General features: G+C 45.7%; 1 protein-coding gene across 1 annotated transcript in view; it reads right to left on the reverse strand.

Moving 5' to 3' along the window:
* Positions 1 to 16,432, reverse strand: part of LOC147663514 (verrucotoxin subunit beta-like) — a 463,930-nt gene that overhangs the window by 446,855 nt on the left and 643 nt on the right. The gene's annotated exons all lie outside the window — the stretch shown is intronic.

Raw genomic sequence — 16,432 nt, forward strand, 5'->3', positions numbered from 1 at the left:
TCAGAAAATAGCTGCTCCCCATCAATGCCATTACAGTGTGGGGTGCCACAGGGTTCCTCCCTTAGCCCCACACTGTTTAATGTTTACATGGCGCCCCTGGCGGAAGTAGTAGCTCCCTTTGGGATCCAACTGGTAAGCTATGCTGACGACACCCAGCTAGTTGTCTCTCTCAATCAGGTGGAGTCCCCCCCCCTCCAGGCTTTGCTGTTGCCTGGAGGCGGTAGCAAATTGGATGGACTTGTCCCACCTGAAATTGAATGGAGGAAAAACGGAGCTGATGCTTCTAGGAAAACGAGACATATTTAACAACGTGGACGCAGAGTTGTCATTTAAGATCCAGGCAAGGAAGACAGTGGCCACCTGCTTCGGACTGCTGAAAACAATTCGGAAAATCCTTCCTCAGCTACCCGAATCAGCAAAGAAAACCATAGTCCAGTCCCTTGTTTTATCCTGGCTGGATTATGGAAATGCGCTCTATCTTGGAGGCCCCGTGTCGGTTATCCGGCAACTTCAGGTTGTCCAGAATTCCGCAGCACGGCTACTCACAGGCACTAGCCATCGTACATCAGCCAGGCCCGCACTCTGCACCTTGCACTGGCTCCCCATAAAGGAGCGAATCCATTTTAAGACACTCTGCACGGTCCATAAAACACTCTATGGGAGTGGCCCCCCCATTCTAGATGACATGATCAGACCATACAAACCTACTAGGAATCTTCGCTCGAACCAACAAAACCTGCTGATAGCTCCTAGGTTCAGCAGAGCCCGCACAGGAGGTCGTCTGTTCTCGCACAATGCGGCTGGGTTGTGGAATGCTCTTCCTCCACCTCTTCGCCAAGAGCCTAACCTCCTTGTCTTCCGGAAAAAGTTAAAAACTCTTCTGTTTCCAAAAACTAGATAATACAGATTTGCATTTTTAATCCACCTCTGTCTGGTCAGTCTTAAGCGCTGGGATGCTCCCGAGTGGCCATGCGCTATAGAAGAGCCTTTTAATAATAATAATAATAATAATAATAATAATAAATCCCCAGATAGGAATCATAATGTAAAAATGCAGTGTGACATACTGCACAAAAATAAAGCACTATTATGGCTGAATTTATCTGAAATTTACAGCATAATTCTTGCAGAGAACAACTACCCTCTGGTCTTATTAGAGATAAAAGTATATATTTTTCTGTTAGTAACTGAAGATATCATGGAAGTATCTGCTAGTGTTTGAACTTTAAAACAAGCTACAGAAACCAAACGGGGTGGTATAAAAATTATTTTCCACATTTCATTCCTCAACAAGGTGAACTCCAAATATAGGGCCCCATTATTATGGCGGGTGGACTTTGACTGCCCGCCATACCCTCGCGAACAGGGACCACCCGCTGAGGATGCGGGGGTCCCGCACTCCTGATTACCATGCGCCCTCCACACTGGCTGGCGCAAAGAGCATCTGCGACATTGCGGCAGGCGATGCAGAGAGCACCGGCCGCCGCAATGCCACAGAGGCAGGATGTGCATTTCAATGCACTACGTGGCAGGCACTGCGCGGTGCCTGCTACGTTATTCATTGAAAGGCCCATGTGCGCCCTCCACCCCCACGGAGTCCCTGGGGGCCCGCAACGGGCACTCCAAGCAGACTCCGCATGCCTTTCTGTGGTGACAATGGCACCACGAAAGGCAAGTTCAAGGCCACCATCTGGTATGGCTGGAGGTGTCTTACAGACACCGCCACCATATTGAACCCTTTTCCGCCGGCAGAAGGTCTTTCCGTCCACCGTGGACCCCCCAGCCATTGTAATATGGCGGGGGGATCATTTCCGCAGGGATGGTGGGCGGATAGTCCCCGGTGAGGGCGAGCCGCTCGCCATATTAATGGGACCCTTAGACTCAATATTCTCTGAAGACTGAGGCAATGTGCAACATAAAATCCTGCAGAACCAAGCCATTATACCACCTTGTAGTTCCACAATGAATACCCCTCTTCTTTCTGTCTTAAAACTTGACTGATACTATAGAATAGCCTTGGATGCATTATGAAAATCACAAGATTGCTTGAATGCCATTTATATCACACATGAATATTTAAACACACACCTGACCAAGGTGAATTAATAATGAGAATACTGACCACACATGGTCACATTTTGTATTATTTAGATACGACCTTGGGGGTGGGGGGGAGGGTGGTTTATACTCCGAACAAGATAGCGGAGTTTCATTGAGCTCTTTTACAGCATGGAGCTTATCTTTACTGAATACCCACTTTCTGCTTTTGCCTTGAATTCCAAAACCTCTCTGTATGCTGGCTATATTTCCTGCAGAATCCTGGGTTGGTGCTCACACTATGGGAGCTCCTTCTTTGTTTCAGATTTGTGGTGGTGAGTGTCCTGTGAGACGTGAGCGGCTGCAATTTTATTAGCGTGCCGCTCTGTCTATTTATTTTCATATACAGCACTTTGCTTGCTTTATTAGTATACATCGTGAAACATGCATCATTTGAAGCCACATATCAGAGTTGCAGTTGCCCTTTCACACATATTTTAAATAAGGGAATTTTTTTCTTCACTTGTAACCTGTATTTACGACTAACTGCTTTCTCAATGAGCACACAGTCAATTGCATCATTCCAAAATCATTTTACAACATTTGGCAAATGTTTACATTTTACTACACTATACCAGAACTGGAGTTAGAAAAGTAAATAAGCCCCCTGGGCAATTAGCAGAGGGTAAGAAGATCCAAGCTAAGCTGGACCTTGGAAATAAGTGAAAAAAACAGGGCGAGCGACTACTCACATTGCTTTCAGTAATGTCAATTATTATAAGTTGTATATAGCGCTATCTAGACCCGGGGTGTATCAGAGCGCTTTACATACACATGGGAACAAAAATTGCAGTACATAGCATGACTTAAAGATGCATAACGAATATAAGCTAAACATTATAATTATGTATAAAGATATAAGTTAAACATTATAATTAGGCATAACATTACATCGTAGGACATAAAGGTACATGAGGATATAAGCAACCCATTATAATTAGGCACACAGTAAAGGGTAGGGAGGAAGGTCAAGATGTTGAAACATTTGCAAAACCATCCATCCTAAATGAACAAGTGAGCAGGGGGACTACTAAGCTATTGAAGTCTAGATTTGTTGACTTTGACGGTAAAATATTTCTTGAGGAGAAGGAGTTTCAGGTCCCTTTTAAAGCAGGGGAAGGAGGAGTTGCATCTGAGGTTAATCGGGAGTGAGTTCCATATCCTGGGTACGTTACCAGAAAAGGATCGGGACTGGGTGGTTTTCTTTTTCAATTTCAGAGGGATGAGAAGGAGTCCGTTGGAGCTTCTCAGGAATCTGGAACTTCCATCTTTAACCAATTTGCTATTTAGGTAGTTGGGGGAATGTAAGTGAAGGTTTTTGTGTGTGATACAAGCCAATTTGTAGGTAAATCTGCCTTCAATGGGTAGCCAGTTGAGGGAGCGGAGGGTTGGTGTGATGTGTTCAAACCTTTTAATACCAGTTATGAGTCGAGCTGCCATGTTAAGGACTGTCCTTAGTTGGGCTAGGTGAGCTTACGGCTTGCCTGTAAGGATGGCATTCCCGTTGTCTAGTTTGGAGAGGACTAGGGATTGAACAATAGTCTTGAAATCGTCCGGGGGAATGAAAGGTTTAATTTTTGTCAGGTGTTTTAGTGAGTAAAGTGCACTTTTTTTTTACATTTTTGATGTGGTCCTTCATTGATAAGCTCTTGTCTAGGGTAATGCCTAGTGACTTAACCGAGTCGGAAAGGGCGAGAGAGTAGTTTATGGCATCTAGGTTCTTGAGCCAGTCTTATATGGGAAGGTCATTACTTTTTGTAGCAAACAGTATTAATTCCGTTTTGTCCGGGTTCAGTTTTAAGTGGTTTGCATTAAACCAGGATTGGATCTTGGTAAGTGTGACATTGAGGTGTTGGATGTCACTGAGTGATTTGATTTTGTAGTAGAGTTGGGTTTCGTCTGCATATAGGTGATAATTAACTCCTGCTTGTTTCAGAATGATTGTAAAGGGCTCCATGAAGAGATTGAAGGGGGCGTGGGAGAGGATCGAGCCTTGAGGGACCCCAAGTGTGACTTGTGTTGGTTTTAGATAAGCAGGAGTTGATTTTATTTTGTAGCAAGTGTTGCTGAAGGTAGGAAGCAAACCATTTTAGTACTATGCCATTAATGCCAGAACAGCCCTTCAAAGTCTCAAGTAAGGCTGAATGATTTATTGTGTCGAAAGCAGCAGATAGGTCAATAGGAATGAGAAGACAGGCTTTGCCATCATCTAAGGCTCCGTGAATATCATCTGAGATATTGAGCATGGCTGTTTGGGTGCTACACCCTTTCCTGAATCCTGATTGAAAGGTGTCAAGGAGGTTGAAATCATCAATATGTATGTTAAGAGTGTTACGGAACGCACTTCTCCAGGGTTTTGGCAAGGAACGGAAGGTTGGAGATAGTTCTGCGGTTGTTGAGATCATTTTTTTGAGTATGGGTGTGACTTGTCCTAATTGAAGGGGTTCTGGGACATAGCCTGATGTGAAAGAGGAGTTGATGATGTTAGTCCAGGCAGGAGTAATGATGTGGTTGAGTTTTTGTACTATTGTGGGTGGGTGAGGGTCCATAGTGTTGGAGGTAGGCTTTAAGCGCGCAATTATATTGAAGACTTCATTTTCGGACACAAGATCAAAGGCCAACCAGATTTCATCATTTTCCAATTGGTAGCGGAATAAGGTCTGCTTGGTTGAGGCTAAGTATAGAGGGGCAGGTTAAGATTGATGGTGTATTCGAGGTTTGGATGAAGGATTGAGCAATTTTTGTGACTTTGTCTGTGAAGAAGCTGGCAATTTCTTCACATCGATCCTTGGTCGCCAATATTTTGTGAGGGAATGGGCCATTCGTTTGCCTTTTGACAATGTTGAAGAGTTCTGTAGGTCTATTCTTGGACTGGTCTAGTTGTCTGCGGAAGAATTAGACCTTTTCTTTAAAGATGTGTTTTTTGTATTCTGACCGTGCAGATCTAAGTAGCACTAGGCGCCTTGCCAATGGTTTTTGTCTCCAAGTCCTTTCCGCAAGTCTGAGTTGTCGTCTTTCGATATTGAGACCCACATTGAACTATGATTTAGATGTGATCAATTACAATTGTTTAAGTTTGAGTGGTGCTACTTGATCTAATACCTCCGTCATTGTTGAGTTAAAGTGCGTTGTGAGGTCATCGGCTGACAAGGAGGTAGGCTGGGACTGTAGATGGGCAGGAATCTCGGATTAAAGTTCGGAGATATGGACTTCATTGATGTTCCTGATCTAATGCTTGGGTTTGTCAGATCGTATTGGATGGTATCTGACAGGTGAGTCGATATTAAACAATATGAGGTGGTGGTCAGACCAGTCAATGGAGAGATCGATCTCAGAGAGACTAGTTCGTTTTTGGTGATGATCGCATCCAGAGTTGCTCCTTTGGTGTGTGATGGTTCATTGCAGAGTTTTTTGAGGTTGGTTATTTCTAGCAGGTTGGATAGGTTTTGGGTAGTGGTGTCTTCTGTGTTATTCCAGTGGATATTACAGTCACCCAGGAACACGTCTTTCGTGTCTGTTAACAAGAAACAATTTATTAGGTCGGTTAGTTCTTCAGCGAAGGGGGCACGCTCCCCGGAGCGGATGGTAGATGGTGTGAAATTTGATGGACGTTGTGCCTTTGACTCTAAGTTGAACACAGAGGTACTCCAGAGTCCGGTATTATGCAGATTTTAATGTGGTAATCTGTATACCTTCTTTGTGGACAATCGCTAGCCCGCCAGCTGTTGAGCGGTCTGTCTTGCCTGATGATGTTGTATCCTGGCGGGATGATAAAATCTAGAATGGGGGAAGAATGGTCGTTGAACCAGGATTCTGTGAGGAATGCTATGTCTATTTCTTCTCCAAGTATCACTTCAGCAATGTAAGTGGCGTGTTGTACTGCTGACCGACAGTTGAGGAGCCTACAGGAAAGTGGGCAGGAAGTTTTAATGTTGGGGTGTGCTGTATTGCGCCGGGGGTCTGGGTGAGAGTACTGCCCTAGGGATTCTATTTGTGCCAACAATGACTGGGTTAGCGGCGGGAGCAGAATTCTGGCTCGTTGCGAGGTGAGAGTCATTGATCTCATCAGCTTCCATTACTGAAATGGGGCGGAGAGCTCGGATAGATCAATGAGCCTATCTCCCCAAAGGAATGGAGGGCCATGGGGGGTCAGGTGGAGCCATGTAAGAGACTGTGTGGTGAGAATGTGTGTAGTTACCCAGAGAGTATGAGCCAGGTGACTTAAACAGGTTGGGAGGGTCTAGTTGCAGACGTAGGATGTCAGCAGCTAGGACGTAGATTTTCTGCTCCATTCTGTTCAGTTGCTGGGTAATTGAGATGAAGGAGTTTCTAGTCCTTGGAGGGAGCAGTGTATGACTAGAGTCTGTAGAAGGAGAGATTACTGTGTTCTGGTATTTAAGAGTATCATTGGGGTTAGGCATGGGGATGGATTTAGCGTGGTAAGTTGGGTCAATGATGCTTCCAGTCTTGAGGTAAGGAAGAGGTGTTGTGGGTCTTGGGTCCAAGAGAGGATAGTGAGCAAAAGTAAAGAGTGGGTCAGTGTCCAGGGGGTTGGTAGTGAGATTGGTGGTGGAGACAGTTTGGGCATGTGGTCGTGGGTCAGGGTAAGAAGAAGGGTGAGCATTGGTTTAAGGGAGGTCGGTGTCCGAGGGATTACTGGTGATGTTGGACCTGGGGATGATTTGGGCAGATGGAGTAGGGTCAGTGTTGGAGATGGGGATAGTTTGCGAGGGTGGAGTCGGGTCTACTGAGGTTAAGGGGGAGTGGATAAGGGGAGTTCAGTAGCAGAGAGACTGGAGTTTGTGTCCGATCTGTCTGGCTCGGAATCAGCCTTGCTGTGTGCTTTTGCTGGTCCTGGTGGGATTAGTGGAAGTCTGATAGTGGGTGTCAGGGTGGATAGGGATATGGGAGGTTGAGTTAGATGGCTCTGTTGTGATAATGATGAGACTAGTGTCTGGAAGTGATGATAAAAAATGGTGAGGTGCGGGTCAGTGGCCGGTATGAGAATGTTTCCTGTTGTTAAGATGGAAATGGTGACATTACTTCCTGTGATGTCCTACAATAGCTTTTTTATGAATCAAAATCCATGCATTTTAACATCTGGATTTCACATGGGCAGCAGTGTGATGATTTGATTGGCAAATTTGTCTGAATTGAGTGAAGAAACTAAATGTAAAACTAAAACAAATCAACTCAACAAATTAGAGTGGACTATTTCTTATTCCTTTCAATTGGAACTACGCCTCTCTGGGAGTAAAGTCTGCAAATGTAACATCAAGGCAGCGGCATGTAATGGTAATGAAATCTTTCAAGCTGGGCTGCCAACTCAAAATCCTCTATTTGATGCCTGTTAGAGCAAGTGCCAGCTGCCAAGAAAATGTGTAAATAAATGATACTAGCCGAATTAGGATGCCCATTTTTAGGTCGAGCTACAGTGCAGATGTGCTATCCATAAGACCTGCTGTAATCAATAATACAATTTCTTTCCCCGGGTGCTACTTTGTAGTGTAGTTCCTATATTCCCAATAGGATCTGCGCATTGGAATAATATATACTGTAGTTTAGACATAGGACTAAGGTCTACTAGGTCTCTACCGAATTTATTAGACTTAATTATGTATGTGCCAGCTAGCTCAGAGGTCACTAGAAACTTTCTCAAAAGTACAAGAAGGGATTAGTTTCTGACACCCATATAACATGACAACTTTGTTTCCCAAGAAAAATAAATCAATCTTCAGAGTCATGGAAACAATAGATAACTATTTTACTCAGTCAATCGTGTATACTTAGTTTCACCAGAGTTGCTGAGAAATTTAGAGAGACAGGCGTTTTCAATAAGAGGTATTTATTGAACAGTCTTCTATCTCAAGCATGAGAAATGTACTGCTACAATAGTAATGCTGGTTATGAAGTACAAGGCATATAATACGAACAGTATTATAAAGTAGTACTGTAAACGCATGATATGGTTTCTAAGCCATAAGTTGCTGTAAATAGATAAAATGCATAAAATACATACAATGATAAAAGAGATGGATAAAATTACTCAACTGGTGCTTCTAAAATACACCTACCCCGGTGTACCTGACCTAAGTAAGTTTAGGAGTAGTTTTAAGTTTAGTATTCTTTGCCTAGAATCTGCCAAGAGTCTAATCAAGAATTCTCTAAGGGTCTAATCAGCTCCGCACCTTGGCTTAGAATTAAGGAGGTCTTGTATCTCTCTCTCTCAGGACTCGATCTCCCAGATACCCGCAAGGGTAAGCTGGAAACACTGGAGCTGGAATTCTCAGCAAGAGAAGAAACAGCGTCTCTCAGTGCGTCTGCTGGAGGGTCGGCTTCCTTCGGCACTTGCTGCTGCAGGGCGTCGGGCAAGTAGTTAGTCGATCTGCTCCGAGAACCAACCAATGTGTGTTAGTTTGGACAAATGTAGGCATATTTATACCATGAAGGTGCCGAGTTTGACACATGATTGGACTTAATAACGTCACTCAAAGGTTCAATTCCTAGAAAACTCCAGGATTTATTGGATAACTTAATATTCAAGCAGGGGGAAGATCCTAGCTGCTGAAGGCGGGTTTCTCCAAGAAATCGTTGTGAATTCTCGGACCTTAGTGGAAGTAGCCTTGCCGTATTTGGGCTGTAAGGCTCAGGCCAAATATGGTAATGATTTCTATGCCTATATAAGGATAGGGTAAAGTATACCTATATAAGGGCATGAATCGGGAAAAGTTACACTAGGGTCTTAGATTCGTTTACAACAACTTAACCATTGTCTCAATCTATTGTCACTCTTCTTTGCTGCCTCCTTACTTAATTAGCTTTGACACTACATCACTTCTGTTCAGGACTGAGGCGCACAGTAAAGAAAAATGTTTTCCCCTTTGCTTCTTCAGCTGTTGTGTGGGAGAACTCTATTTCGTTTTCTCTTTCCACCGCCGATGGTCACTGCTTCTTTTTTCTTCTGCGGCCCAACCTTGTTTGCTTGCATGAGTCCTGCAGATTGCAATTTTTTTTGTTTGTTGATAATTGCGGCTTCGCCTCCAACTCTGTTGCTTACTGCCCCCTGCCCCGTCACTCACCCCTCCTGCCATGTTTACTTTGCACTGCCTCAGACCTTGTAATGTGAGGTTTGCCTTAAAGGCTTCAGGAAACACTATTTTCTTGAGTGTGTTCCTGCCCTCCACACTTCTTTCATGTTTGCCATAGCTCTTTCTCCGTTTTATGTTGCCCCCCTCACATGGTGTTATATGGCGGACTATTTAATATTGCAGCAAGTGCATCCAGTCCAAAAGCTCTAACTTTCTCAACTAAGAATCGGAGGTGGATGTGAAGCAAGCATTTTCATGCTTAACTAGCGCACCGAGGACCTTCTTGCTTTCAACAAAGAAAGAAAACAATCTGTAGTATCCTGCATTTACGCTGAAAGGTATTGTACCGGCCTTGGTCAGCCTGTGCCTGTGCTTTGACTCATTAGAATGTTGGAGTTTGATGATGCCTCGGAATGTTGGGCCATGGAGAGCTGAAGTGACAGCTGAGGCATAGGCTGAGCAGCAGACAGGCTGCTCCTGATAGGGCTCTTCTTCAGAACATAACTACTGTTATACTACTTGTTACCTGCTTGAATACATTTTATTGAATTAATACTTCCTGCGTGGACCTCCTCACTACACAATCGTCTAGTGCATTCTCTTTTATTAAAATACAAGGACATTTTGTGTTGTAAAGCAGAAAGCTTGGGTCGATGTCCAGCTTGTAGAGCTGTGAGCAGCTCTTGACTGGCCTCTGGTTCATATTGCGAGGGAGGGTTTATATTGCGAGGGAGGGGTTTATATTGCGAGGGATGGCTTATATTGTGAGGGAGGGTTTATATGGAGGGTTTATATTGCGAGGGAGGGTTTATATTGCGAGGGAGGGTTTCTACGAAGGAAGTGGTCAGCGCCTTTATTTGCTCTCCAGATGATGACTTTGTTCTGTCACTTCTAAAGTTACCCAGCCCCATTTTCACTGCAATAAACCTGCAGCAGTAAATAAGCATGGATTCCCTTTGTGTTAAGTGATTGCCTCCCACTCCAGGCAAGCCGCGGACAGCAGCCTGCATGGAGAGTTTTTGAGAAAACCAACTCAAACCTTATAACCTTACTTCATTAGCTTTCCCCTTTCCAGTGATTTACTTTAAAGTCATGTTTTTATAAAACTGGTACTGCAGTGAATATTGTAACAGTAATTATTAGGATTTTCTTCTAAAAACATTGTGAATGTGAATTGATACTTGTATAGCGCACTACTCACCCGCAAAGGTCTCAAGGCGCTTGTACAAATACCGCTGTGGAACCCATCCCGGCTTTCCCTGTGAGGCATCCACTCCTGGACACCCCCAGGGTGAAGGCCAGGCATCCTTAGCGTTGTGGAGATTAAGCAAGCTACTGCCCAGAGTTGCAGAGTGGGACTCCATGATTGGAATAGGCACCGAGGCGAGAATTATCAGGTCCGTGGAATTTTGAGCCCAAGACCCGCCGAGGCGGGGAATTGAACCCTGGTCCCGGGCTAGACCTCTGCATCAGGGTCTGCCGCTCTAACCATTGAGCCACACTTCTCCACATTAAATGATAATGAAATTGCCTTTACATTTTGTTATCTCTCTAGCTTCATGAATGGTGGGTGTATGACTGCACCGCTACATCGTATTGCTTAATTTAGACATAGATTTACATTCTGAAAGTAAACTTATAAAATAGAGATCACTTGGATAGCAACTGCATATTAGTGTTCCACTGTATTATCCAGTGCCGGACTGGAAAACCAAAGCAGCCCCAGGGCTGGTGCGAATGTGCACAATGCTGCTTATGTTACTGGGGGCTGATATTGCAGCTCTGCTGCAAAACCGGCCCCAGTAATAAAACCGTCCCCCACCCTTCCAGCCTCCCGGGGAAACTCCAGATGCCCAGCATGGCCAGTCCGGCTCTAGTATCATCGTCCGAGTCTGGTGACTTGTAGTAATGCTAAGGTTGCAGACCAGCACATTCAACAGGAGAGCCAAGCCAGAGGGTCTAAATCGTGCAGAAAAGCAATCCTTCACATTTCAAAAAAGTGTACTCCTTTACCATGTGGAATTTTTTCACTGTAGCATATTAAATTATATCACTGCATTCAGTGTCATTTATTGAAAGGGATAGATCTTCAACGTAGGTTTCTCTCTGAAAGGTAGGATATCTTTGTTGTTGTTCTACATCCTAAAAACACAATTATGTAACACGTTTTCATGTTTTCCAGTTTAATCAAATAAATAGATCCATGCCAAAAAGGTAAAATTTTTCCATTTTTTTTACAAAGTACCCAAAATGCAGGACAAAACATTAAGGGGCACATTTACAAGAAACATACGCATCTGTACAGATGCTTCAGTTTCCCTTTGCTTCAATGCAAACCCCTTGCATCACCATGGATGTGCTGTACTTACAATACGGCGCCCCCATGGCGTAAGGATTGACACATGCATCAGAAATTCTGATAGGTCTGTTGCCGCAATAGTCATGCATTGCTGGAATCATGTTGCAAGCACGACACAACTCCAGCAATGCATGTTGAGGCCTATTCCCAATACACTGCATCACTCTTTATGTCTGTTTCTTGCAGGCGTAAGGTTTTGATGCAGTGGTGCCCTACAAGTAGATCACTTTTATGAGGCTTTCCTGCGTGGGAACGCTCACCCTGCATATATTATACGTGATGCCGGTATAATTTGACGCAGGGCTTTACAACGTGATGCATCTCCCTAGATTCAACACGTAAATTGGCCCCATTGTTTACGCCAACCCTGAGTCAGAAAAGTGACACAACTGTGGTGCAAAAGTGTTACAAGGGGCTTGTAAATCCGGCCCTAAATTTGGCAGAAAATACGGTTATAGATAAGGGCTTCTTTTTTTACCTGCTGTGAAGGGTGAGTGAGCTTCATGCTCTGTCTACTGAGAAACTGTACATGGTCATTAGGAACTCACCCTTCTTTTCTTCCAAAATGTGTTTCTCATTCTCCCATCCATCAGACAAATTTCTTGTCTACTTGTTACCATATTCAGCACCCCAGCAAAAGTCTCTACATACCCTTGATGTGAAGAGGGATTCACGTTATAAATACATTTTAATGTCAAAAGGGACCTTGTCAAGTATGGAGCTGGACAGAAACATTGGGGGCATATTATCAAGAACGGCTAAAGCGGCGATAATGGGCTTGATAATTTGCCCTTGTGAATTCCAATAGAAGCCCATGTTCGGGTGTTAACCTGGGCTTCTATTGGAATTCTCTATGGCATATTATCAAGCCCATTATCGCCGTTTTAGCTGCAGTTTTCTGCCACTAAAGCGGTAATAATTTTAACGCTGTTCCTTGATAATATGCCCCTTAGTCTTCTCTCAACAGGCCATTGAAAGGTGAAGAGGCTAATGGGCCTAACAGGTTAAGCGTGGGACCCATCCCAAAAGGGGGGAGGCAGCTACTGCAGCTCTGATTTCATATACACCTGTTTCTGATGTTTGTAAGACTCCTCCAAATCCAGATTCTAAGATCACTGCTGAGTGTTCTAGGCTTCTGTTTGTGACTTATTTCCCTGTGAACATAAGGTAGGGCATGCTTCCTACACTACTTTTTTTTATATTTCAGTGGGAACCCCGTGGTGAAGTTGTTAAAGAACAGTAATTCAGCGTATTCACCATTGGTTTTCTCTGTGAATTCAGAATAGCCCAAGTTCTATAAATGTATCTCTTCCCTGCATAACTGATACTCAGCAGAGAAAGATGTATGTATGTATGTATGTATGTATAAATTATTTTATAGCGCGCTCCGTTACTGGAGAGTATCCTGGCGCGGGTAAAGGAGAGGTAGACAGTGAGACATACAAGAAAAACTTAACTTACAGTCTTGAACAGATGAGTTTTCAAATGCCTTTTAAAAACAGCCACTGAGGACATAGATCGTAGCTGGAGAGGGAGAGCATTCCAGGCCCGGGCCCCGATCACTGAGATCGATTGGCCACCAAGTCTTGCTCGTTTGAAGCGGGGAAGATACAACTTGTACAGGGTGGAGGATCTGAGGGGACGTGCAGGAACATAGCTGGTAAATCTCTTCCTCAGATACAGGGGGCCTTGATCATGGGAAGCACGAAACGCAAGCACCAGTGATTTAAATAGAATGCGTTGAGCAACCGGAAGCCAGTGGAGCATGCGCATCTCAGACCGAACGCTCTTCCATCTCGGGATGTTAAGCAAGAGTCGGACTGCCGCATTCTGGATAATTTGAAGGCGTTTTACCAAATAGGCCGGGATGCCACTGAATAATGCATTCGCATAATCCAGCCTAGCCAGTATAAGTGCTCTAGCAACCGTCTCCTTAGCATCCCTAGGGAGCAGAGGGAAGAATTTGCGGAGCATTTTTAGGGTAGCAAAACAGGTGCCTGTAAGTTTTTTAATATGGACCTCAAATTTGAGATCCTCTGTGAACCAGATGCAGAGGTTTTTTGCTGGTCTCGCCATCTCTTTTGGGCAAGGAATGTTTGGAGGCCACAGTGAGTTCTTAAACGAGGTGGGGAAGGAACCATAGAAAAGTACTTCAGATTTTTCCTCGTTGCATTTCAACTGGGCCTGTGTTAACCAGCGAAATACAGCGGACAAGCACAGATGAACTACCGATGTATCCAGATTATCATCCTGCCAGGTAAACAACAGTTGGGTATCATCTGCATACCCTATTATCTTGGCCCCAAACTGTTCGGCCAGAAAAACCAGGGGAGTTATATAGACATTAAACAGCAGGGGGCTAAGAGTAGACCCCTGCGGCACCCCTGTAAGCAGTGGTTTAGGTTCAGAGGCGTGAGGAGGCATCCAGACCTGCTGAGTCCTATCGGACAGAAAAGAGGATAGCCAATCTAGGACAACCCCCCCAATACCAATGGCCGACAACCGTCGGAGAAGGAGCTCATAGGGGACGGTGTCGAACGCGGCAGAGAGGACCAATAAATTTAGGACCGCTCTGCCACCTCCGTCCAGACATTCCCGAATTGACTCAGTCATCTCCACCAGCGCCGTCTCAGTGCTATACGCCGCCCTGAAGCCTGATTGAGCGGGATGGAGGGCATTGGAGATGTCAACAAAGTTCTCCAGTTGCTGAAGGACTACCTTCTCACAAATTTTCGTAAGTGCCGGAAGAAGGGAGATGGGACGGTAGTTCCCAGTAACCGACACGTCCAGTCCAGGTTTCTTCAGAAGCGGCAGCAGCTTGGCCTGTTTCCAAGCTGACGGCACCTCTCCAGTGGCCAAGGAGAGGTTAACTATCTGCGTGATCTCAGCGCAGACTGTTTCCGCCACCTCCGACAGTACCCGGGCCGGGCACGGATCGACTGGGGAGCCAGACTTCAGGGACTGGATGAGAGGGAGAACCGTACACTCCTCAATTTGCACAAAGTTCGTGAAGTGCTGCCCTGAATTTGGACATAGTGAAGGGTCCAAATCAGCAGCTAGGTAGTCGGCTCGGAGGGCCGCTAAAAGGTCCTGCTGAATCCTTGTTATTTTTGTAATGAAAAAAGAGGAAAGTTCCTCACACCATTGCGCAGAGGACGGAAGTGGAACAGCATCAGCCACAGGGGACATAAAACTTTTAACAATAGAGAAAATCTCTCTGCTATTGTTATCAGCCTTGGCAATGCGCCCTGCATAGAAATTCCCCTTAGCTACCTTGATGGCTGTATAGTAATCTTTCTGGGCGAGTCGCAGAGCGGATTTAGCCTCAGAGCTATATCCACATCTCCAAGCTCGTTCCAATTTTTTACACCCCAGTTTCCGTTCTCTCAGTTCCGGGGAGAACCAAGGTTGGGAGGGAGAGCGCCTAGCTCTGCACACCGTACTTTGCTTAGTAGAGGCGATAGTCGCCTCCCGAGCCCACTCATTAAACTCACATACTGCTACGTCTAAACATGAGTTAAGTTTTGGGCGGGTGCTGGACAAAGTCTGTCTGAACTCGAGTACATTAATCTTTTGGGGGTGACTGATGAGAGATGGAAGACTGAGTTCGGGCAATTCCCACATGAATCTGACCAAATCATGGTCCCACCATGTAGTCTTTTCCACAGTAACCGACTGAATGGGAAAATTAGAGCAAACCAGGTCGAGTAGATGACCACCCGCATGCGTTGCACCAGTGACCCATTGATTAAGCTGAGCGAGCTCGAGGATTTCACCAAGTCTTCGGGCTTCCGGGGCGTCCGGAACATCCATATGGATATTTAAGTCGCCAACCAGCAAAAACTTGGGAAAGCTTGGGGCCCGGGGCACTATGTATTCTTCTAGGGAATCCAGAAAATGGTTAGGCTGGCCCGGTGGCCAATAGATCAAAGATCCGCCCAAGGTAAAATGAGGAGAAGTCTTTATAGAAAAATGAAGAACCTCTGCCCTGGCATCCGCAATCGGAGGCTCAGAGGTGAAGCTCCACCACTCCCTAAAAACGACTGCTATCCCCCCCCCCCTCTACCTAAGGGGCGATCAACCCTAGCTATCTTGAAACCCCTGGGGACAGCAAGTTCCACACTGGGAGCGGAAGTGTTAGTCATCCACGTCTCCGTGAGGAACAATACATCCAACTGGCCTTCCCCTAGTAATTCAAAAATATCAGCGGCATGCCTCACCGCAGATCTGGCATTGATCAAACCCGCCCTGATGTTGGGGGCAGGGGCGTCAATGACCAGATGTGAAGGAAGGGAGGGTTGGGGGAAGAAGCCACAGTGGGGGCATGTAGCCAAAGCACCATCAGGGACTACCCGAGGGCAGGGTAGACCCTTAGCTGGGGGGGCCAGACTCCACAGATCACAGCGCCGTTTCTCTAACGAAGGGATCCCAGGAAGGCGCTGAGCAGTAAGGCAGGCCCTGGGCCCGTCCGAGGCACGGACGGGCACAGACGGGCCCTCCTTTGGCGCTCCTTCGGCGCTCCTTCGGCACGCCCGCTGCGCGCGACCGCTGCGCGCCCTATGGGGGACCATTATTTAGCACCCAAGCCCCTCCCCGAGCTGGACCGCTACCTCCCGACCAGCCAGGGACCGGGCCTCACTCAAGATGGCGCCGCCCGACCTGTCCCTCCACTACAATCGGCACAGAACAGCCACGGTGGACCAGGGCACAGGGGAACTGGGAAACAGTGCAGGAAAGATGTGACATGCCAGTCTTCTAAGATACCTAAAGGGGCAGATATTAGCTGTTAATGCAAGTTTTCTTTGGGACACCACTCCTGTTTTCCTTTTTGCTGCAAAAGCACTCGTCAGGAATGGTGTTTTCAGCCAAATGTACTATATTTTGGCTA

The sequence above is a fragment of the Lissotriton vulgaris genome, unplaced genomic scaffold (genome assembly GCF_964263255.1).
Source record: "Lissotriton vulgaris unplaced genomic scaffold, aLisVul1.2 SCAFFOLD_340, whole genome shotgun sequence".
Taxonomy (NCBI): domain Eukaryota; kingdom Metazoa; phylum Chordata; class Amphibia; order Caudata; family Salamandridae; genus Lissotriton; species Lissotriton vulgaris.